Source organism: Narcine bancroftii, chromosome 8 (assembly GCF_036971445.1).
Source record: "Narcine bancroftii isolate sNarBan1 chromosome 8, sNarBan1.hap1, whole genome shotgun sequence".
Taxonomy (NCBI): domain Eukaryota; kingdom Metazoa; phylum Chordata; class Chondrichthyes; order Torpediniformes; family Narcinidae; genus Narcine; species Narcine bancroftii.
In genome coordinates, this window is record NC_091476.1 from 109751543 (window position 1) to 109776741 (window position 25199).

Genomic DNA, 25199 nt, shown 5'->3' on the forward strand with positions numbered 1-25199 from the left:
CACGTTTGCAGCGGCTGCAGGGGAAAATTGGTTGGTTGGGGTTGGGTGTTGGGTTTTTCCTCCTTTGCCTTTTGTCAGTGAGGTGGGCTCTGCGGTCTTCTTCAAAGGAGGTTGCTGCCCGCCAAACTGTGAGGCGCCAAGATGCACGGTTTGAGGCCCACTGGCGGTGGTCAATGTGGCAGGCACCAAGAGATTTCTTTAGGCAGTTCTTGTACCTTTTCTTTGGTGCACCTCTGTCACGGTGGCCAGTGGAGAGCTCGCCATATAACACGATCTTGGGAAGGCGATGGTCCTCCATTCTGGAGACGTGACCCACCCAGCGCAGCTGGATCTTCAGCAGCGTGGACTCGATGCTGTTGACCGCTGCCATCTCGAGTACTTCGACGTTAGGGATGAAAGCGCTCCAATGGATGTTGAGGATGGAGCGGAGACAACGCTGGTGGAAGCGTTCTAGGAGCCGTAGGTGATGCCGGTAGAGGACCCACGATTCAGAGCCGAACAGGAGTGTGGGTATGACAACGGCTCTGTATACGCTTATCTTTGTGAGGTTTTTCAGTTGGTTGTTTTTCCAGACTCTTTTGTGTAGTCTTCCAAAGGCGCTATTTGCCTTGGCGAGTCTGTTGTCTATCTCATTGTCGATCCTTGCATCTGATGAAATGGTGCAGCCGAGATAGGTAAACTGGTTGACCGTTTTGAGTTTTGTGTGCCCGATGGAGATGTGGGGGGGGCTGGTAGTCATGGTGTGGAGCTGGGTAATGGAGGACCTCAGTTTTCTTCAGACTGACTTCCAGGCCAAACATTTTGGCAGTTTCCGCAAAGCAGGACGTCAAGCCCTGAAGAGCTGGCTCTGAATGGGCAACTAAAGCGGCATCGTCTGCAAAGAGTAGTTCACGGACAAGTTTCTCTTGTGTCTTGGTGTGAGCTTCCAGGCGCCTTAGATTGAAGAGACTGCTATCCGTGCGGTACCGGATGTAAACAGCGTCTTCATTGTTGGGGTCTTTCATGGCTTGGTTCAGCATCATGCTGAAGAAGATTGAAAAGAGGGTTGGTGCCAGAACACAGCCTTGCTTCACGCCATTGTTAATGGAGAAGGGTTCAGAGAGCTCATTGCTGTATCTGACCCGACCTTGTTGGTTTTCGTGCAGTTGGATAATCATGTTGAGGAACTTTGGGGGACATCCGATGCGCTCTAGTATTTGCCAAAGCCCTTTCCTGCTCACGGTGTCAAAGGCTTTGGTGAGGTCAACAAAGATGTAGCTTCACTTACAATCTAAATATCTAATGAGGGCAGCACGAGCTCACTTTTTTAATGACAACTAGATCAAATCCTGGAATGAAGATGGTGATGTTCTTGAGTGAGTTTAGATTCAGGATTTTAGAGGAATCAGACAGGCAGAGTAGTGAATGAGCAAGCTTTCACCACAACTAGACTATTGAGAAGACCAACTCCATTGGCTTCAGTTCCATTCTCAAGCTTCAACAATCTCCCCCCCCCCCCCCCAAGAATATCCCAAAGTTTTGCAATCATGAAATGTTGGTGTGATGTACCAGTCTTCACACAGCAATGAGTTGTTAATTCCTCTGTTTAAAACTTGCGAGAAAATGTGGGTAGCAGATATAAGAATCTTTGGCAAGTAGATAGGGCCGGGGTTGTATAAGGAAGTTAAGATTAATGAGAGACCAAATAAGGCATCTATTCAGGAAGACAGAATTAATGGATAAATAAATATATTATAATTAAATTATATTATAATGAGTGTATGTTCTCCATGTTTCCTCCACATCTCAATTTGTAAGATGCTAGTTAGTTAGGCAGTCAGTGGTCTGCTAATGTGTATGTGTGAAGGAATAAGTTGCTGAAAGATAAGAGAATGAGTGGAATTGTTCTGAGAGCTGTGATGGATAGAATGGAAGGTGAATTTTGTGGAGTGTAATTATTGCAGTTTAGCTGATCGTTATTGCATTTATATAGCAAGAAGTATTATATTGTTTGAAAAGAAAGATTAGCTGGAAGTGCATCCTCAAAAGATTGTTCCTTTCTTCAATCTGTCAATTCATAGTGATTGAAATTCTGTACTTGTTTATCATTGCGACCTTCTCCCATTTTACAGCCCTCAATTCCTCCAGTCCTGCACATGATCACTTCAGCACACTTTAGATAAGAAAAAAATTAGGCGGCAGAAAATCATCTTTCGATGTGCAGTCCATCTGTTCTTGTATGATTAAGAAAAATATCTTTCCTCTGATTATTGTCCATCTTCAATACTTGGCTCATCTGCTTCAGTTTTTTTTTAAAATTGGATCTCAAATTTCTCCTCTATCTACCCACTTTTGATCTCTGTAACATCCTCGCCCCTCCAACCCCCTTTGCACATCTCTAACACTCGTATTCTCCAATAGATTTTTGGTCTCTTATTGGAAAGAGATTCTCCCACTTTTAGTGGCTTACTCTTTCATTCTGCAGAACTGGCTGCTTCTCTCTGTCATCATTTTCACTTTGCTTTTCTCTTTCTATAAGTGCAGACTGACCTGCTTAAGAAAATCCCACAGCCTAGCTATTAACAGCACATCACCCCATCTAATAAACATAATATGCTTTTATTTGGTCTCACCCTATCAGAGATATTCCTTTTCCTATTTCTGACACAGGATCTCAAACCCAAAACATTAGCCATTCCTCTGTGCACAGATGCTGCCTGATCTTTTGGGTGTTTCCAGAATTTGTTTTCTTTTTCTTTTTTAATTTTCAGATTTCAAGCACATGAAGTTTTTTTTTATTGGGAAAGTATTGTTGAGACCTCGGGCTGTTCTCGGTTTTGGAAGAATAGTGTGAAATGCTGAGTGCAATTTTAGGATCATTGGGAGTATCTCTGAAATTATCAATGTGTGGAAATGATGTCAGAGGGCCCTTTGGCTCTTTGTTGAAAATAGCAGCATATTACCTAGCATTAGATGCCACTGGCAACTTCAGTACAATGAAGATTCACGGCCAAGTGCTGTTGGGGGTTCTGTCTTGTAAACATAAAGATGATTGCAATTATTGGGAATCAATCAGCCATGCCCAGGATACCTCCTCTGGCAAGTGAAATCTTCAGATGAAGATCATAACATCAGGAGTGTGGAGGTTTACTGATTATTGCACAATGTTTAATGACTTTCACTCCTTGGAAAATGAAATGATCAATGTCTACAGAAGTAAGATGTAGACAATATCCAGGTAAAGAGATGCCCATGAGTTCAAGGGGAAATATTGAAATCTTTGTGTGTTGCAAGTCCTTCTCTCTCATGAATATGAAACAGAGGAAAGATCTGAAGACCAAGACAATAGTTTTAAAACACCTATTGTGACTATAGATGGAGGAATAATTTGTCTGAGGAAAGAAGGGAGAGAGTGAATATCTATCCAATCCTAAGCACTCAGCCTTGCATAATGAAACATTTACATTTTAAGTCTGTGCTTTTTCTGCCAGGAGAATAACTGCACAGCTGAACAAAAATTGTAATATACTACAAGGTTAGAGTCCCATCACCTTTTGAAAACTTGCCATCCACCTTCAAATTTAGCCCCCAATATCTATACCTTTTGGGTCCATTCATAACTGTTCACACAGTTTCTATGCAAATTATTTCACAAAGTGCACACCTAATATGGAAAGAGAAAATTCTGTTTGACTTACTTTCCTTTCCCTGCATTTTTTGGAGGGGATGTGGGAGCACTGAGTAAGGCACAGGGAGAACATGAGGTGTGGTATAAACTAGCTCTGCCACTAAGTAACCACAATAAAAAAAAAATAAGTACAGATGTTGAACAGCTGTCCAGTCAGCACTGTAAGTTCTTCCTTCTGGATAAGACACAGCTGATAACCCTGTTATCCCTTCCATTGAACAATGCATGCAGATGAGACTAGAACAAATTCCCCTGGCTATAGAGTATACTGTTATGAGCTCAGACCCAAAAAAACATGCCTTTTCTTTCATCGCGTCTTGTAACCTTGCTGGCCACAAACTGAAAAAGTTTCACTTTTATTTCAACAATTTGCTGATTGTGAATCTCTTTGGAATATTCTAAACTTAGAGAAATGGCTGGAATAATATGTAATTGCTCAAGTTTTGAAGAGCAAAACATTTTTCTTGTGTGGGATTTGTTTGAGGTTTTCATGAAAGAAAGAATAATTAACATAATTGAAGGTGAGTTATTGTAGACTTATTCCTTACTCAAATAAGGAGTATTACTAAATAACCATTACTTGCACAAAATGTTCATGCTAAAGGATGCCTTTCTGTCAGTGTACGCAAGTTATCCGATACGGTGTGCACAGATACCTTTTAATTTACTTTACAGTCTGACATACATCTTAGCCAGGCACTGTGCTATGGTAAAAACACAGAAATAATGGAGGAACATTGGAGATCTTGCAGTGTCCATAGGAGTTAAAGATATACTACTGACGTTTCTGGCCTGAGCCCTTGTTCAAGGAACTTGAAGCATTTCTGAATTTTTAATACATCTTAGCCACACAGACAATAAAAATCTTTATTCCTTTCATGCAGTCAAAACACTGCAGATTCTGTAAATCTAAATTAAATGTTTAACAAGGCTGTAAAAAAAACTATTAACATTTTAAGTTGTTGATCTTTCATTAAAGCTGCTCTGAACATAATCTAGTGCATAAAGGCACTGGAGAAACTCAGCAAGTCACTCAGAGTTCTTTATAGGGATGTAATCACTGTCTGTCTTGACCAAGGTTTCTGCCCTGACAAACAACCTTGAACTTCATAGTTTCCAAACCCATTGTTAATTTAAGTCTCTTTTAATTGAGTTAATTAGCAATCGTGAACAGTGGGCTCTGGGACTCTATTTCAAAGGCTAGTCTCTAGAACTTGTCAAAGCAATTCATTTTAGAAATCCATCGAGGTCATAAAATAAATTTAAAATATAATTAGTTCAGTGAACAAAATGGCTTTTAATCTTCTTTTGTGTCTTATTTTTAAAAATATGACAAAGACATTTTTACAATTTCACCGCAATGAAAAATTTTAAGCTTTCAGATTTCCTAAAAATAAAAACTCATTTGTGAGAATGTCTTTGAGTTTGATGCAGGCCCTTTGGCCAAATGTACACACTCAGCTAGGCTAGTCCAATATCCTTGTGTTCAGCCCATATCCCTCTCAACCTTTCCTATTTGTGTACCTGTCTTTTCAAGCTCTTACCCTCCAGCAGCTTGCTTCATGTACCCAGAAAGGTAGCCCTCAAGTCCCTTTTTAAATTTTTCCCCCTTGCCTTAAACCTAAGGTTTCATGAATGATATTTCAAATGGATCAAAATGTGTCTAAACTAAAGAACTAATTATTCCTTGTGACTAAATAAATTGTTGTTAAATAATGTAACCAAGGAAACATCCATGGTTTCCCTTCTCTCATTGTTGGACCAAGAGAGAAGTTAATGATGTCAGATTCCTACTCCTAATAATTAGACCGTGGTAAACAATGGCGACCATAGTCACGGGTTGGAGCAGGTACAGGGGATAATTATTCTGCAAATGATTGTTTTCTAATATTACACAATGTCTTTTGGATGCATTGTCAGTTTTCCATGGTTTGGGGGATGTAATTCAGAAACCTGAACTAGCAGTGTGGAAGCATGAATTTAAATGCCACTAGAGCAGCTCGTAATTTAAATCTGTTAATTCTATCCTTATTCTTTCTAATGATGGAACATTTGTTTCCGTAGACAGTGAGGAGTGCCCCACTTGATCTCCCATCCACAGGTTTAACTGGGAACTTGTCCCAGTCTCCAAATGTCAATAATGGTGATTGCAAAATGACTGAATGATCATTGAAAACACACTTGATTCACCTTTGTCCTTTGGTGAAGGAAATCAGCTGTTCTTATCTAGGCTGAATATATGTAGCTGATTCTTCTCTTTGAAATGGACTCAGCCAAAATTCAGTAGGGTTTAGAAAAGCTACAAGGCTCCCACTCCTGAGAGATTTAAAATTGAACATCAGCATTTCTGGCCTTGCATCTGCACTACAGGGTAGATGCAAAAGGTCACATGACACAATTTCAAAGATTAATCTGCCTGCTTTTTCTCCATCACCTCAATAATATTATCCCTTGACCATAACCTAAAGGAACTATTTTGTGTTTGTGCACATTTTCAGCATTTCCAATGTCCCAAGTTAATATTTTTTTTATTTTTTTATATTTTACATTCAGACATACAGCACTGTGACATGCCAGCAACTCAGTGCCACCCAATTTACACCCCATTAACCTACACCACAGGACGCTTTTGAAGGGTGAGAGGAAACCAGAATCCCCAGGGAAAACCCACGCAGACACAGGTAGAACGTACACACTCATTACAGACTATGCTGGACTCGAACTCATGTCCAGTCCCGATTGCTGGCACTGTAGAGGCATTGCGCTAACCTTTTTTGAAAATTTTATTTCAAGACTTTAATCAAAATACAGTTAAACATAACAAAGAAAAGCAAAGAACAAATTTTTATATATAAAAAAAAACCCCACCCACCCTCCCACCCCTTCAGCCAGCTCCCCTAAGGGGAGCCAAATATAAAAACAATGCAGTTAATATAAAGAATATTTCAAAGTATTTCCAAATTCATATACTCCAAATAAGGAGACCACATTTTAACAAAAAATGAATAATTATCATGTAAATTACATGTAATGTTTTCCATAATAATACATTCTCAATTCATTATGCCAGCGTGTTGTTAACCTCCACATTATCTTTCCAAGTACTAGCTACACATTTTCGTGCTACAGACAGCACGAGACATACAAATGCAATTTGAAATTTATCCAACCCTAGTCCTTTCAAAGGTCAACTGCTCCTTGAAGCAGTTTGAGAATAGCTTAAGGACTTGAAAATATCCAAAGTTCAACATTCAGACTTATTGTCATACATGACATCACATATAACACTGAGATTCTTTTTTATGCAGGCGAGGCAAAAAATTACCATTTATTATGAATGCAAAAACCTTCACTCAACATACATATGTAAACAAATTTTAAAATGTAAACAATGTGCAATGCAAAGAGAAAAAAAATCAATGAAGTATAAAGTAAGAGTTCTTAAATGAGTCTGAGTTTGTTGTTGAGGAGTCTGATAGTGTCAGGGTAGCAACTGTTCCTGAACTTGGTGGTGCAGGCCTTGTGGAGCCTATATCTCTTTCCTGATGGTAATAGTGAGGACAGAACCTGTGCAAGGTGGTGTGGATCCTTGATAATTGCTGCTGCTTTTTGACGACATCTTTTCCCTTGGTTGTTCTCAATGGTGGGGAGGGTTTTGCCTGTGGTGCCCTGGGTTGTGTCCATTATCTTTTGCAGGACTTTCTACTCAGGGTCAACCTCCGCAAATTCCTGAGGAAGTAGAGGCTCTGACGTGCTTTTTTCAAGATGCCTCCAGGATAGTGACTCCCAAGAACCTCCGGACAAATATCAATTTTTCATAGACTGGAGTTTACTGATGTATGAAAAATGTTATTGAATGGGTTCAAGGGATATCAATTCATTATACACTAGGTTTAACTGTGATTTATCATTAAACCAAGAATTCAGTGATAATCTAACTCATCATGAAGCAGATCAATGCAAATTAGGGAGTTGATGAAAGAGCAATTGGTGCTATCACAGCTGAGCATCCACCATGTGGTTTGGCTTGAATTATGGTGTTAAACAAGAATTTTAGTGCTTTTTTTATCCAACAGTAGGACTGTGGTTTCTGGTTGCTAAAAATGCCCAATGGTGTTGAGCTCCTCTGGATGAAGGAACCATGGCAATCACTCCAACCCACAATGATTACTTATTAAGGATTTTATTTTCTGAATTTGGAGATAAAAGGATAAGGAGAGCTTTCACGTTCCTAGAAATGTTCAGGATATTAAGTGGACATGGGCGTCCTCCATGCCTGCCCATATTCATGGGAAATCAACAATGCTGGCAACTACTTGTGTTCAGGATGCTACTTAAAGCAAAATATTGTAACTGTAGCCATTTGTGTCAGACCATTGATCCTTTCTGGCGATGCCTCACACTCATCCGAACACATTGATTGGTTTCCCAACCACACCAATGTGTATGGGGGAGAGAAGAAAATGTTGATGTTGTAGCGGCAGCTTCACTGCTCCTGCAATAACACACACAACCAGACTAGTTTATTGCAGGCTGCTGGGCTGTACTTGCACTCCCAGCCCGGACCTGGCTGAGAACCACACTGGACGGCGCTGATGTCACCCGGGCATCATGTGGTCCCCCAGCGCGGGCTTCTGAGCCCCAAGCTGGGAGGAAGGGAAAACCCCCGACAGCGCCATTTTGGCCGGCTGCCCCGCCGTGTGGCTTGCAAGTGGGTCCGGTTCGCCTGCCTAGTGGTGAGCCACCACATAGCCACCCCCCCAGAACCGGCACCGATGTCCTTTTTCACCGGACAGCCTCGCTTCTTCAGCTGGGCTACGACCACGGGCTTGGTGGGATCGAGGGGCGCTGGCTTCAGCCTGCTGCCTGCTGCCAATGTCCAGCGTGAATGTGGAGCCAGAATGCTGTACAACCCTGTACGGCCCCTCGTACGGACGCTGCAGAGGTGCCGCGGTCGGGCCCTGCCGAACGAAAATGTACTCCGCGGAAAGCAGTTCGCCGGAAACGTGAGGCAGGCGGGTGCCTTGCCCGGGCAGCGGTGGGGGGTTCAAACGAGTCCAAGCGTGCCCTGAGGTGAGGAAGTAGTTCATGCGGCGACCATTGGGGATTGTGAGGTGCATTGACGAACTCACCAGGTAGTTCTAGCGGCGCACCATAGACCAGCTCAGCAGATGACGCCTGCAGATCTTCCTTGGGAGTGGAGCAGATGCCCAGGAGCACCCAAGGCAGTTTGTCTGCCCAGTCAGGACTGGTGAGGCGGGCCATGAGTGCTGACTTAAGGTGGCGGGGCAGACGTTCAACCAGTCCATTGGCTTGCGGGTAGTAGGCTGGATCCTCAACCTGTTGGTGAGCTGTGCCCAGAGGGCAGATGTGAACTGGGCACCCCGATCGCTGGTGAGGTGACCTGGCACACCGAACCGGGCAACCCAACCATACTACAGTGCTCGGGAGCAGGAGTCGGTGGAGGTGTCTGGCATCAGGATTGCCTCGGGCCAGCAAATGGTGCGGTCCACCATCATAAACAGGTAACGGTTGCACTGGGAAACTGGTAAAGGGCCCGGTGATGTCCACGTGAATGTGGCTGAACCATTTCCAGATGTGCTCAAACTCCTGTACGGGTGCCCTGGTGTGCCTGTGCACCTTGAACGTCTGGCAATGGGTGCATGTTCTGGCCCAGATCACAATCTGCTTCTGCAGTCCATGCCATACAAACTGTTCTGCCACCATCTGGACCGTCGACCTGATGGACAGATGTGAAAGGTCGTGGATGTGATGGAAGACCTGCCTGCACCACTGCTGGGGAACCACTGGTCACAGGGTGCCCATGGAGATATCACAAAGAATGGTGCCTTCGCCACTCGGAGTTGGGAGGTATCAGAACCGCAGGCCCGTGATGGCGGTCTTGAAGGCCCTCATCTCCTCATCAGACTTCTGGTCCCGAGCAAGCTGGCTGAAGTCGAGGCTGGGCATCAACGCGCAGGTGGCTGGTCGTGAAAGTGCATTGGCAACCACAATGTCCTTCCCCGCTTTGTGCCGAATGTTGGCGGTAAACTCTGACACAAAGGAGAGGTGATGCTGCTGGTGGGCTGACCAGGGATCCTTTGCCATCAAGAGTGCCTGGGTGAGGAGTTTGTGGTTGGTGAAGATGGTAAAAGTCCTCCCCTCCAAAAAATAACGGAAATGGCGCACCACCAGCTACATGCCCAGTAACACACTGTCAAAGGCACTATACTTGTGTTCCAGTGGGCGGAGCAGGCGGCTGAAGAATGCCAGCAGCTTCCAATGTCCGCAGCTTCCAATGTCCATTCACCTGCTGCTCCAGGATGGCACCGACAGCTGTGGCAGAGGCATCGACTGAGAGTGCCATATGCAGGTCGGTGTGCGGGTGGGTCATCATGGTGCCTTCGTGAGGGCATCCTTGGTGGCCTCGAATGCGATGCAGGGTTCTGGGTTCCAAGCGAGTGTTTTGTGCTTGGCTGTAATGAGGACGAATAGCGTCTGCATGATGCGCACAACTCCCAGGATGAAGCGGTTATAAAAGTTGACCATACCCGTGAACTTCTGCAGCCCCTTGAGGCTGACCAGGCATGGGAACTCCCTGATAGTGGTGACCTTTGCAACAGCGGGCGTGGCTCCTTCGACCGTGATGATATGGCCCAGGAACTGCATGGACTCTTTCCCTAACTGGCACTTGGCCGGGTTGATGGTAAGGCTGAAATCAGCCAGCTGGGAGAAAAGGGTGCGTAGGTGCGCCTTGTGTTGTGCCCGGTCCTTGCTGGCAACGAGGATGTCATCCAAATAAATAAAGATGAAATCCAAGTCCATGCCCATAGTCCATGAGGCACTGGAAGGTCTGAGCGGCGTTCTTGAGCCTGAACGGCATGTACAGGAATTCGAACAAAGGGGGGTGATGATGGCCGTCTTGGGTATATCCTCAGGGTGCACTTGGATCTGGTGATATCCATGCACCAGGTCAACCTTGGTGAAAACCCTCACACTGTGCAGGTTGGCTGTAAAGTCTTGGATGTGAGGGATGGCGTAATGGTCAGGAACTGTTGCCTCATTGAGCCATTGATAGTCTCTGCAGGGACACCAGCCACCAGAGGCTTTCGGAACCAGGTGGAGCAGCGAGGTCCACGGGCTGGCAGACCGCTGAATGATCCCCAGTTCCAACAGGTGCGAAAACTCCTCCTTTGCCACCTGGAGCTTGACAGGTGGGAGCTGGCGTGTCTTGGTGTGAACCGATGGGCCCTGGGTGGGGATGTGATGGAACACCCCGTGATGTGGTGATGCAGTGGAGAGCTGTGGCTTGAGGAGTTTCGGGAACTCATCGAGGATTGCTGGAACTCGTCTCTGGGCATGCTGATTGTGGCCATCTACGGTTGGTCCGAGCGGGAGGCTTCGAGGCAAATGGCCTGGAAGGTACGGGCATCCACAAGGTGCCTACTTCGAATGTCCACCAGAAGCCTGTGTGCGAAGAGGAAGTCTGCATCCAAGATGGCGGTCAGAAGGGATGGGACGGTGAACCTCCTCATGAAGTTTTGTTGGCCAATCTGGAAGTGGACTGTCATGTCTCAATACGCCTGAACTTCTGTTGCATTGGCCACACGGAGGGGAAGTCCATGAGGTCGGTTCCTGGACTCAACGGCCATGGCCAGGATGATGCTGATCTGGGCTCCTGTGTCAACGAGGAACCGCTGGCCGCTGACTGAGTCCTGCACGTAGAGGAGGCTGTGTCCTTGACCAGCCACCACAGCCATTAACAGCAGCCGGTTTGGTCGTTTCCCTGGAACGAGCAGGGCTGACGACACTTCCGAGCCTTGGCTCCCCAGTGCTGATGGTAGAAGCAGAGGCCTGGAGCGGATGCTGTGGCCTTGGTTATGCTCTTGGGGGGCCCTGCAGGGGCCAGATGCTCTACCGCAGCACTAGGGGCGGGCTTGGTGTGGTCGTGCCCATGCCTCGTGACCTGCTGGACCACTGAGCCCTCCGGGAATCGTACAAGCCATAGCTCTTGGGCCTTCTGGGTGACCTTCCTTGGGACAGTGAAGCTCTCCTAGACCAGCAGCGGCAGGATGTCCCTGGGGATATGGTCAAGGAAAATGCGCTCCAAGATTGGGCAGTTGGTGTGCTCACCCATGAGCGTGAGCATCTCATCCATCAGGTCCAGGGCGTCGAGGTGCATCATCCGAGTGGCACATCGATGTCTGGATAATCCGAGGGATCCGGTAAGCACTCGCTTGATGGTCTGGTATTTGTTTTCGGCAGGTGGGTGCTAAACGAAGTGCATCACACGTCTGGCCATGGCCTGGTCCAGGGCAGTGACCACATGGTAGAATATGGTCATGTCGGACAAAATCTGGTGGAGGTGAAACTGAGCCTCCGTGTGGCTGAACCAGGTCTCTGTCTCCTGAACTCAGAATTTAGGCAGTTTCACGGCTATAGCGCTGATCCCAGGCTCGCTCAAGATGTGTTCAAAGACGTTTGAACCAGTCGGGGTCACCAATTGTAGCAGCAGCTACACTGCTCCTGCAATAACACACACCCAGACGGGTTGAGCTCAGTGAGCAGACTAGTTTATTGCAGGCTGCTGGGCTGTACTTACACTCCCACCCCGGACCTGGCTGAGAACCGCACTGGAGGGCGCTGACATCACCCGGGTGTCACGTGGTCCCCCAGCGTGGGCTTCTGAGCCCCGTGCTGAGAAGATGGGAAAACCGACGGTGCCATTTTGGCCGGCTGCCCCGCCGCGTGGCTTACAAGTGGGGCCTGCCTAGTGGTGAGCCGCCACAATGTAGCATTTATGAAATGGTTCCATGTCAGGGATGTCATTGTGACCTCTCCAATGGAGAGAACAGTGCATGCATGGAATATCCCAAAGGCCTTTCCTCAGATCTTACCAATGTCAACCTTGGAAAACCTGAGCCTGAAAATACATTGATTATCACAGGTTGAGAGAGCATGTGCTAATCTGAAGGTTGTCTGGGATTAGTCTTTTCATAGTCTATGCCTTTTTCCCCTGCTTGTGAAACCCTACCCTCCATGACCATATTGATGTTTTAATTAAAGAAATGCTACCAGCAGTGACACTACTGAGGTGCCTGTGGAATGAGTAACGCTCCAGCCCTATGCTCATTGCAGTATCTGTAGCCCACTCTATAGACTTTGAAAGAGCAGCCTGCAGTCACATACGAAGAACCCAACCAGTTCTTTAGATGTTAGCAGAGTGTCTCTTCAAATGGGAAGAAATGGGTTTTGTTCTACAATGACCGTTGCACACATTGGTAGCCTGGTCTGAGCTTCAATTTTTATTTTGATAAAGGCAGATACATCTGTTGCATATTTCCTGCTGTAACATGTTATGTGGTTACCACCAGAAATTCATCGTGCAGAAATGTCCAGTCCATTTTCACATCTGGTAATGATTTCACCTGGAAATGATTTTCAGTGTAATCTCGTCCATATAAAACTTAAATTGGATCACAGCATGCCTTAAAAAAAACACTTCACAAGCCAGTTTCTTGGCTCATATGTATTAAAAGACCCCTCCAAAAGCAGTTATTTTTTAAATCCTTTGCAGATCCCTGTTCAATATGACTTAATTGACCATGAAGTGTTTGAAGTGCCCTAACATTTTGAAACCTGCAACATTGATGGAAGGTTTTATTTTGGTTAATTGTCAGAGCTAATGTACAATGATTGGCCATTTTTCTGAAGTTTCCTGCAGCAGGTCCTTATAGGACCTTAAAGAGAAATTAAGGCTGGAGATTACATTTAGCACAGATTACCTTTCCATTTGTGGAATTTTTTGCATTTAATATTCATGGTTTGTTCTGATATTGACTCCTCTTCAATTAAATATAATGCAATTGTTTTAATTAAAGAAAACATGGTGAACTTTAAATGGGGCTGTTTTGGATAGCCATCAGTATTAATATTTAAAATGTCATATTTGAACTGTGAGCAAAAGGCCAATGTCGGCAAACTAGACCTTCCCTTAAGGCAAAATAATTTTTGTGCATCAGTTAGTTGTCAGCTCTTCCTGTCAAGAGAAACATCAGTGCATCAAATAGCTCATTGCTGGTTTTGGTGTGAGCATTGTTTAGAAATGGCACCATCAAGATTGGAACAGTACCTGGGGTGATACTGATCTGAGAGACTTTACTGCCTATTAATTTCAGTTTGAGTTTTACCAAGATTCAGAACCAGTGATGCGCAACAAAGGGGAACTAAAATTCCGGAAGGTAAATAAGAATAATTAATTTCCACTCAATGGGATGAAGTATGGATTCGAACATTAGCCCTAAGGGTCCTGGCATCTGAGTTATTTGTTGGTGGATTAAACTGAAGATAGAAAATATTCTTATATTTTAATATGTGGATATGACACCACAGGTGGAAGGCAAAATGTCATCATGCAAAAAAGCATCAAGGACATAAATAAGAACAGAGATAAGTCACAACTGAGATTTAGTTTTGCCTGTCCAGTTGGAGAATCTGAATCAGAATTTATTGTCATGAACATGCCATGAAATTTGTTGTTTTGTGGTTGCATTACAGGTGAAAAATTGCCTCAAATTGCAATTTATTTCAAATAAATAAATTAGTGCAAAAGAAGAGAAATGTGGGGCAGGTCCGTGATTCATTGTCCACCCAGAAACCTGATGGCAGAGAGGAATAAGTGGTTTCTGAACCATTGGGTGTTCATCTTCAGGCTTCTGTATCTCCTTCCTAATGGTAGCAATGTGAAGAGGGCATAGCCTTGGTGGTGGGGGTTCTTGAGAATAGAGACTGCTTTCTTGAGACGCCATCTCCTTAATGGACCGAAGACCAAGCCCATGATGGCACTGAATTCACATTTCTCCATAGTCTTGTCCTGTCCTGTTCCAACATACAGGACAGGAAAACAATTGCAAAGGTATTTTGATTTAAGTCAATTAATTCAGCTCCGTTATCGCACCAGGACCTGAGTGTTGTGCCACTGACTCAGTGCAACAGGACAAGGCCGCAAAGGAATGGACTATGAGGAAAACTATATTTTTTTACATGATGCACTGTCTGCAGTAAGTACTCCCTCAGTACCAGCACAAGCTTGCTCTAGTCTCCAGCATCAAAGTGGGATTATAAAATCATTCATCTTGCCTTCCTCTCTGGCATTGGTGCAATTAGTGTCAAGTGTTGGAGATGGACAAGTAGAGCTACTGGGTATAGGAATTACACCTGAAACCCCAGGACCTGAAGTGCCTTCAGTCACTTAAGTGGTGGTGGTGGGGGGCGGGCGGTGTGCATACAATGCAGATGTGCTCACAATCCCATGTGACAGAGGAGCATGGCTCAACCCATCCCTCTCTGAATGCATTAAAAATAATTAGAGACCAAAAAAAACTGCAGGAAAGAAGCAGGGAAAATAAAATAAAATAAAATAAGATGGTTAAATGGCAGAAGCACTCAGTTGATCTGACAAAGGATCCCTCTCCACAGACACTGCCTGACCTGCTGCAGATTGGTAGCATTCTGTAATTTGGGTTTCGACTTCCAGCATCTGTGCCTATTGAAATGCCTTTTAAATGTCACCATCATATCTCTTTCCTCTTCCGTCTGCACAGGCAGCATGTTCCGGGTGCTGACCGCTCTGTGTGTGGCTTTAACATAAAAGAATGGATGGATGAATAGATAGATATATAAATAAAGCCTGGCTCACACATCTGCTCACCTGAAGCCAAGTAAACTGTTTAAAAGGGAAAGAAGAGAATTTTAATTTTGGGGTCTGAGAACCAGTGAGCTCAGTGGAAGGCAAATGGTGGGAGTTAGAATGAAACAGAGAATTTGGATGAACCCCATTAATGGACATTGGGGAAAAAGTGTGCTTGGTTGGGAGAGTTCCTGTTCATGGAAGAAATTGGTAGCTCTTTACTGGTCATTTTATATAATTTGGGAAGTGATAACAATGTTTAGAGAAGCCAGCACTGAATGGTGTACTAGACATTCACTTTAGTCACTTTGGAAGAATGCAATTACCCAACATGTCAATCATAGAGGTAATTTCACATTCCCAGAGAGAAGTACATTCACCAGAGCCATATTAAGTAATTTCCAATACATGCTTCAGTAGGCAAGGCCAAATATGGAAAAAAAAACATTTTAAAACTAATGCAGGTTGTCTGATATGTACAAGAAGATAGAATGTGTAAAAGCAGAATAACGTGCAATGTTAGAGTGTGTTTCCCCCAAATTAGCAGGTGGCTCAATTTCCCTGTGAGGCCTTCATTTAACATATGATTCAAGGTTCCTTTTATTGTTATGTAATAATGCATAAAGTTGTAATATATATGAATTATATACTTCAACTTTTGTCTGCCATAAGACAAAGAATCTTCCCAGTCTCCCTAACAATAAGAGAAAGGGAAGTGAAAGAGAGTCCATTCAGAGCAGGTAAGTCAGGAGAAGTGGAGAGAACAGCAGCCATTGCTGTATAGATACCTCACTTCAGAGTCACTGACCATCCATGGATTTGCCTCCAGCATTCCCATAGCGTCAAACTTCTGTTCAAACCATTGACAACCTGAGTTCCAGGTCCAAACCTCCTATACAATCAAGAAGCCTTCAATGTCCAAGGCCCTTTGGGAGCCAATTCTTGGCCTCAGCACTCTTGTGAATCCTGGTACCTGAAGCCTGACTCCAGCAGCCTATAGCCTGTGTAGGTCCTTCAACTGCAAGTCACCAACAGCCCACAGTCTGTATAGATCTTTCATTCACAAGTCACCAACCACCTGCAGCCTGTATAATTCTTTCTGGAGCTGAGCCCCTTGCTGGTCTACTGCCATGATCACTGTCCGTCCTGTATGGTTGACTCACATACTTCTCAACTGAGGGTGTTCTCCCTGCTTCTGGTGCCCTGCAGCAGTCCGTTCCTCCACAGGAGAGTTGCATCTATGCTGGACAGGGTCATGTGGATCTGGAGTCACATAGGCCAATCTGGGAACTGTGAGCCCGGAGTCATAGAGAGCAGTCTGGAATTCGATGACAAATCTTTTTCCAGATGTTAACCCCCATTGTGACAGGTGTAACAATGAGGTGGCATCATTCATTCACTTGCTTTTGCTTTGCCTGTCATTGGAATCTTATTGGAAAGAAATTTTTAACACTTTGTCTACAATTTTAGCTGTTAGTTTACTACTGAATCCAATTACGGCGTTATTTGGAGTGGTGATAGAAGATATTCGTCTGTCACCATTCATCATCATGTTGTTGTACTCATGACGCTTATGGCAAGATTTATTTTGCTTTGGAAGAAAGAATCGATTCCGCCTCTCTACGTCCAGTGGATGTGCCAAACTTTAGCTTGTTTAGTCTTAGAGAAGATCAGATGTGCTCTAACTGATACCGATATTAAGTTTGATAGAATATGGCATCTGTTTATGAATTTTTTTCATGATTGATAAACCTGCTTTAATATGATATGTTTTATTATTGCTGTTCCCTTCATGTCAATTATTTTCATTTATGTTACAGAACATTTACTTGTTTACTATTGAATCTTAATGTTTTAAAGCCTCCCAACTTCTAATCACTATTAGGTTACTTTATTTAGTTTAGGGCTAGTTTAAGTTAAATATCCTTTCTACTGTTTTTATTATTTGAATAATAAAGCTGTGGGGAATCAATTATTGTTTGTTTATGATCTATATTAATTTGATTTATAATCTGTAACCTCATATTCTCTATATTATGTTCCTTTTTTCTATTCCTTAAAATTAATAAAAAGATTTGAATGAGGGGATTCAGTGACAAATTTTCTTCCTGAAAGTGTTTTAGTTTTTGGAGCAAAGGTACACTTAGTTGAGCCACTGCCTCATTGCACGAGAGACCTGGGTTCAATCCTGACATTGGCTGCTGTTCTTGCTGTGGCCGCAGGGGCTCTGGTTTCCTCCAAAATCCCAAAGACGTGAATTGGTTGGTTAATTGGCCACTGTAAGTTCCACGAGTGAATAGCAGAGAAATAGAATCTTGGGGAAATTGTTGAAAATGTGGAGAGAAAATAAAATGAATGCAAGGGAATGGATCAATGCAGGACTAGCATAAATGGATGTTTGAGGTTGGCATGGCAATCTCAAACATGTGCTTTATCTCCCTATAAATACGACTCAGTGTAACCATTGCTCACAGTACCTGGAGCCTGTTAGCAGAGGTCGAGAATATTCAAAATAATTTCCTTCAAACCTAACAGGGTTCTTGGCTTCTAATTTTTATTTTGTGATTCTCAAAGTATTCTATGATAATAATAAAAATGGAAAGCATTAAGATTGGTAAAAATGCCTGAAGGTTTTGATGGCTCAGTCATTGACTAAGTTCAAGGCAGTGATTAGTTGAATTAATATATTGAAGGGACGTCATCGGATATTGGTTTCCTCAAGAAAAGATGGAATAGATCGGGCGCAGGAGTTTAATAAAATGTGTCAGCTCCTTTAACGGAGGGCTTAAAACCTGTACAGCATCACCAGCAATAAGACTGGGTGGTAGGACCCCATGGGGGAGTGCTGTGTCTTCACTCCCAATCTCCCGAGAGAGAGAGAGAGAGAGAGAAGAATGGAACACACACAATTTAATGATGTTAAATAAAGGTGAAGAAGACTCAAAAATGAACATTGTACTTTTTACAGACATTCTTGGATCAAGTATTTGAATGGCTAAACATTCCAATAGTGGATATAAAACACAAATCCTACAACCAAGCAGTTACTGCTTGAATGTTCTGAGCCTCGATTCCTGTTGCAAAGTTTTGCTCCATGAGCTGTTGTCCTTGGAGAGTTGGGTACAGATGTCAGCATGCCAGAAGGCAGCATTCCCAGATTTCTGCTCGCTACAATTAATGACCAGAACAGAGGAGCTTCCATGTTGTGAACCTGCTGATCTTGACAACCAATCAATCCACTTTCTCAACAGCTGAGACTCTGCTCCTACAGCACTTGTCTTGTTTGCTCTGTAGTATGTATCATAGGGACAGAAATGCAAGGGAATAATCAATGGCCGATGCAGAAACTTTGAGCTTGCTATCTCCAAACGGAGTTGTATTACTTGCACCTTTTGTGGCAGTTCCTCCAAGAATTCAAATTTTATTCACCATTGCATCACCTCTCTTTTAAAAAAAGTAGCATGGCCACGTCTAGTCATCAACTTTATTTATCGTTCATACCATGTTCGCACGGTACGACAAGATAGGATTTCTCCAGTACCATGGAGCATTTTAACATAGATAGAAGTTAGGAAAGCAGTAACACATTAAAATATTAAGTTATTAAGATGTAATCACTAAAAGTCCATGGCCCACTATGCACATCTGGACTGGGAATTCAGGAGCCCAACGGCTTCATGGAAAAAGATGTTTCCCACTGTGGACTTAAGGGCCCAAGTGCTTCAGTACCTCCTGCCAGATTGCAGAGGGAGAACAATGTCCATGCGGGGTGCTTGGAGTCTTTCACAATATTTATTGCTTTCCATCTGCATTGAGTGTAGTAGATGTCCTCCATGCTAGGAAGAGGTTCCCCAATGATATTTTCCACTGACTTCACTATCCTCTGCAGGGTCTTACAGTCTGAGGTGGTACAGTTTCCAAACCAGGTGGTGATGCAGTTGCACATCCTCTGTAGAATGTAGTGAGGATGGAGGGAAAGAGATGGACTTTCCTCAGCCTTGGCAGGAAGTAGAGGCACTGCTGGGCTTTCTTGGCTATGGAGGTTGTGTTAAGGGACCATGTGAGGTTCTCCGCCAAGTGCCCTCCAAGGAAGTTGATACTCTTTACCTCCTCAACAATCGAGCCATCAATGGTCAGTGGAGCGTGATCTCCCCGGGCCCTCCTGAAGTTGTCAACAGTCTCTTCTGTTTTATTAACGTTCAGATGCAGGTTGTTGGCTCTGCTCCTCATCTCTGTACGCTGACTCTTCATTCTTACTAATAAAGCCCATCATGGTCGTGTCATCAGCCAACTTGATGATGTGGTTTGAGCTGTGTTTAGCTGGACATTTGTGGGTCAGCAAAGTGAACAGCAGTGGACGAACCACACAGCCCTGAGGGGCCCCCATGTTTAGTATGATGGTCTTGGAAGTGGTATTACCGATCCGGACTGCTTGAGCTCTCCCCTTCAGGAAGTCGAAAATCCAATTTAAGTGGGAGGCATTTAGTCCCAGCAGGCCCAAAATCCCAATCGGGTACTGGGGTATGATTATGTTGAATGCGAACTGAAGTCAATAAACAGCATTTGAACATGCAAGTTTTTATTTTCCAGTTTTGGGTGATGGCTAGATGTAAGGTTGTGGCAATGTCATCGTCCATGGAGCTGTTGGATCTATATACTAACTGTGGGGGGTCCATTGAGGGTGGCAGCAGGTGCTTGATGTGCCCCATGAAGAGGCTCCCGAACCACTTCATGATGATAGACGTGAGTGCAGCAGGACGGTAATTGTTGAGGCAGGACACAGACAACTTCTTTGGCACAAGAACAATGGTGGCAGCTTTGAAGCACGTGGAGACCACAGCGCTACTCAAGGAGATGTTAAAGATGTCGGTGAGAACATCTGCCCCCTGAAGCACACATCCCCAAAGCACTCTCCTGGGTATGTTATCTAGTCTAGCAGCTTTCCTTGGGTTAACTTTGCCTAGTTCTCTCTTAACATCAGCTACTGTAAGACACAGCTCCTGATCGTTTGGAGGAGGGGTGGTCTTCTCCTCTGCCACATTATTTTTCACCTCAAATTGTGTATAGAAATTGTTCAGTTTATCTGGGAGGGAGGCATCACCAGCACATGCAGATGGAGTAGTCTTGTGGTTAGTGATATCTTGGATCCCCATCCACATATGTCACGTGTCCTTGCTGTCCAGGAAGTGACTGTGAATGTGTTGGGCCTGCGCACTCTTAACTTCCCTGATGGTCTTGTGCAGCTTGGCTCTTGCCATCGCTAGGGCTGCCTTGTTGCCTGCTCTGAAGGCTATGTCTAGGTTCTTGAGCAGCACATGCGCCTCTGTAATCATTCATGGCTTCTGATTAGAGTGAGTAGTGATGGACTTGGCCACGGTAACATTGCTAGTACATTAACTAACGTAGCTGGTCATTGTTGCCTTATACTCCTCCAGATTTATGCAGTTGCCAACTGTTGCTGCTTCCTTGAACATGTTTCAATCAGTGTGCTCAAAGCAGTCTAAAAATGCTGGCCAGGTTTTAACCTGGTTCAGGACTGGTCTGGAGCATCTAGCCAGCAGTCTGCATGTTGGGATCACCATTACAGAGATGTGATCTGAGTATCCAAGGTGGGGTTGGGGTTTGGCCCGATACATGCCGGAGATGTCTACATGCGACTCTCATCTAGACACAACGGGTGGACTTTGAGAATATAGATAAAAGTAAAATAAATACCAATGGAAATCAAATTCAAGTTCAAGGTTATGGTATCAAAAATGCAGTGACTGAGTTATTTTTCAAGCAGACCAGTAAACATCTTGTACATAGTAAAAAATGGAAGTCTGCAGACCCGGTGATTGAAGTAAAAACATGATGCTTGATGAACTCTGAGTTTGGAAACCTCCCTTCATTTTACTCATACCTTGATGAAGGGTTCAAGCCTGAAACATTGGTTATGTATCATTATCTTTGCTATATAAAGTACCCTGTTTGACCTGCAGAGTTCTTCCAGCGTTGTGTTTTTACTTTTATCTGCTAGGAAGACACAGTACAAGAGCACAAAGCGCAGAATTACAGAGAGAGATTGATTGATATGGAGTAACAGTAACATTACTATTTGGAGGGTCATTCAGGGGTCTGATAATGGTAGGAAAGAAACTGACATTGAATCTGGTGGCGTGTGATCCCACACTCATGGATCCTGATGGGGGTGGAGTGAAGGGACTATGGCTGGAGTGGGGTGAATCTTTTCATATATTAATTGCTTTTCCAATGTAGTGGGTTATAGATGGTGGTCATTGGAGGGGAAGGGGATGCTGAGCTATGTTCATAACTCTGCAGTTTCTTGAAATATCCATCAATGCATCCTTAGAAAAGAAATAGATGGAAATAGAAAAGCTGCAGATGTTGGAATCTTGAGCAAGCCATCAAATGCTGGAGGGGAACTCAGTGGGTCAGGCAGCATCCATGGGTAGGAATAATTGATCAACTTTTTGTGTTGGACCCTTTTTTGAGACTAAAGTAAAAGCGTGATATTCCACTCAGAAGAGGGAAAGAACTTGGGGAGAGGCTATTGGTCTGAAATTGAGTGCCGTGGAGAGAGATGGGTAGGGAAGAGTCCACTAGAAAAGGGGGGAGAAGTTAGAGAAAAGTACAGGATTAGGTAAAAGAGAAATGGAACTAAATGGGATAAATATTTTTCTTTTAAATCATTGTTCATGCTATGAGCTTTAAGGGTTGTCCAAGAGGAATATGATATGTTGATCCATCTTGATAATGGATCAGTAGGAATACTGTGTAAGAATGGTGTGGGACATTGAAATTAAGTTTGAAATATCATTTGTTTATATTTTTAACAAGACATTCATACAGAAGAATAATCTGCAGTGCTGTTGACATAATTATGGCATTGATCCAAGCTTGGGACCATGCTCAGGTTAATATCACATTACAAATATGTATATTTTATTGAAGAAGAAAAGGAAGCTGATGTGGGAAAATACTCAATAGGATTAACGTGTAGTGCACAGCATACATCACTTAGAGCATTCCACAAATGGAATCTGAATGTATTTTACTGCTGAAACAGATCTCTTTGTGATAGATGTGCTCCCATGTATGTTTGATTTTGGAGAAATCGCAACTATTAATGTTCATACCTTGATCAGCCGTGATCTTATTAATGATGGAGTAGGCTTGAGCCCTCCATATATGGTCAGCTTTCAATACCATTATTCCCTCAGTGCTGGTCAAGGAGGTACAAACTCGGCTTCCGTACCCACATCTGCAACTGGACCCTTGACCTTCTCATCGGAAGACCACAGTCAGAATGAATTGGAAATGACGTCTCCTCCTTACTGTCATCAACACAGGTGCACCCCAAGGATGCGTGCTTAGCCCACTGTTCTGCTCATTATGCACCCATGACAGCATGGCCAGGCACAAATCCAATGCTATCTTCAAATTCATTGATGACACCACAGTTGTCAGCAGGATTACAAAAGGCAATGAAGAAACTTAGAGGAAAGAGATAGATCAGCTCTTTGAGTGGTGTCACACCAACAACCTTGCGTTCAACATTAGAAAAATAAAAAAAGATGATTGTGGACTTCAGGAGGATGTCAGGGGAATTTGATCCAGTCCTCTTTAAGGGCTCAGTAATGGAGAGGGTCAAGAACTTCAAATTCCTGGGTGTCAACATCTCCGAAGATCTGTCCTGGAGCCTCCATGTTGATACAAGCACAAAGAAGGCTCACCAGCAGTTATATTTTGTGAGGTGTCTGACAAGATTCATTTTTATGTCACCAGAGACTCTTGAGAAGTTCTACAGGTGTACCATGGAGTTTATTCTGGCTGGTAGCATCATTGCCTGGTATGGAGGTGCCAAATCTCGGGGCAAGAAAAATCTCCAGACGGTTGTTAACTCAGACTTCACTCTATCACGGATATCTACATGTAATGGTGTCAAAAAAAAGCAGTTTCTATCCTCAAAAAGACCTTCACCACCCAGGCCATGCCCTCTTCACCTTGCTACCATTGGGAAAAAGATAGTGAAGCCTAAAGATGAGCACTCAGTGGCACAAGGACAGCTTCTTCCCCCACTGTCATCAGATTCCTGAATAATCAATGAACCAAAGACACTGCCTTACTTTTCAGTGCACTATTATTTTTATATTTATTGTTGTAAGATGGTTTATAATATGAATGTCTGCACTATGAACTGCTTGACTTGTTCGTGACAATAAATTCTGATGTGAAAATAGGAGCAAGAAGATTCAGCTCTTTGTTCCTGTTCCACCATTCAGTAAGACAATGACATCTTTTACACTGCAGTCATTTCAAGCACTAATCCCGTATCCCTTGTCGCTTGATATTTAAAAGACTGAATCTCTGTGATGCATATATTCAGCCAATGAGCATGCACAGCTCTCATGAGTGTATTATTCATTATGGGTAAAATTTCTTCTGCCAATCCTGAATTCCCATTTCTTATTTTGCACCTGTGGCCACTGGCTCTCGACATCTACCCTATCAAACCCTATAGAACTTTGTAAATTTCAACATGAACATCGTTTTTTTCTTCCAGAATATAGGCTCTGCCTATTTCATCTTCCCTCCAAATTACAAACATTTTGCTGCATTCCCTCTACTGTGTGTGTACTGTAGTTCCTTAAACCTGTGTACAATATTCCAGATGAAAGTCTTCACAGATTCGTTGTGCTCCAAGCTAGACACCTTCATTCTTTTGCTTAAATCCTTTTGCAATAAAGAACCACATACCATTTGCTTTCCAAATCGGTTGATGAACATCATAATTTTCAGTGAATCATGTACAGAGACATCCAGGTCCCTCTAAATGCAAATGTCTTTCAATCTCTCACCATAAAAGATGATTATCTTTTCATTCTACCAAAGTGGGTAACTATAGAGTTTTCCCATTATATTCTATTTACTGTGCCCTTTGCCATTCATTTAATCTGTCTTCATCCCCCTGAAACCTCTTTGTTTTCTCTTCACAGTCCAGACTTGCACTCATCCAAATCATTGGTATAGATTATGAACAGCTGGAACTAAACCCTGCTGCACCTGACTAATCATTACCCAACAAAAAAAATCATTTTTTTCTACTCTGCCCACTGAGTCCACACCAGTGTAATATACACCCACCCCTCCCCAAAGTATGACCCACTATAATTTTGTTTCATCATCTCATATTATCAAAAGCCTTCTAAGTATGCCACATCAACTACTTCATGCTTATTTATTGTACAGCATACAACGTGAAAACAAATCTAATAGATTCATGATTAAAATGGAGCAATTTCTCATTCTGTTAATCCTGTATATGATCAGAAAACACTGCTAAATACAAGGAACACCAAAAATAGGTTTGTTTTCATTGCTTAAGAGTGTGTGTGTGTGTGTGTGTGTGTGTGTGCGCGCGCGCACTATGGTCCAGAGAGAAGCTGTTTCGTCGGGTTGTGTATTGTTACAAGATCAAACCAGCAACCACAAAGAAGGCATATCACACAGTGGTAAAGATGAACAATTACTTTATTAACAAAAAATTCACCTTCAAACTTTAATTCTTTTATAACAATGCCCATTGGTTACTATGCAAATTTCTATCACAGTGTAAAACTAATAAATTCCCCAGCCTAAATATAACATACGTAATTAAAGTCTAAGTTATATTTCCAACCAGCCCACAGAAAAACTTAAACACAAAACATACACAAGACTCACAAAACTTTGATCTCAACTGAAGCAAAGATCATAAAAAAATTTCAGTTTGTTTGGTAAACTGAAGCCAAAAGATCTTTGAGAGAGAGCACAAAATTCAAAGTTGCCTTGTGTTGCATG

General features: G+C 43.3%; 1 protein-coding gene across 2 annotated transcripts in view; it reads left to right on the top strand.

The window, feature by feature from the left end:
- Positions 1–25199, top strand: part of LOC138741173 (D(2) dopamine receptor B-like) — an 80279-nt gene that overhangs the window by 16537 nt on the left and 38543 nt on the right. The window contains exon 1 of one of the 2 annotated variants that reach the window (XM_069894852.1): positions 5453–5516. The exons of the other annotated variant lie outside the window; for it this stretch is intronic. The gene's annotated coding sequence lies outside the window, so the exon portion shown is untranslated. Of the gene's footprint in view, positions 1–5452; positions 5517–25199 lie in introns of those variants that run through there. 2 annotated transcript variants of the gene reach the window in all.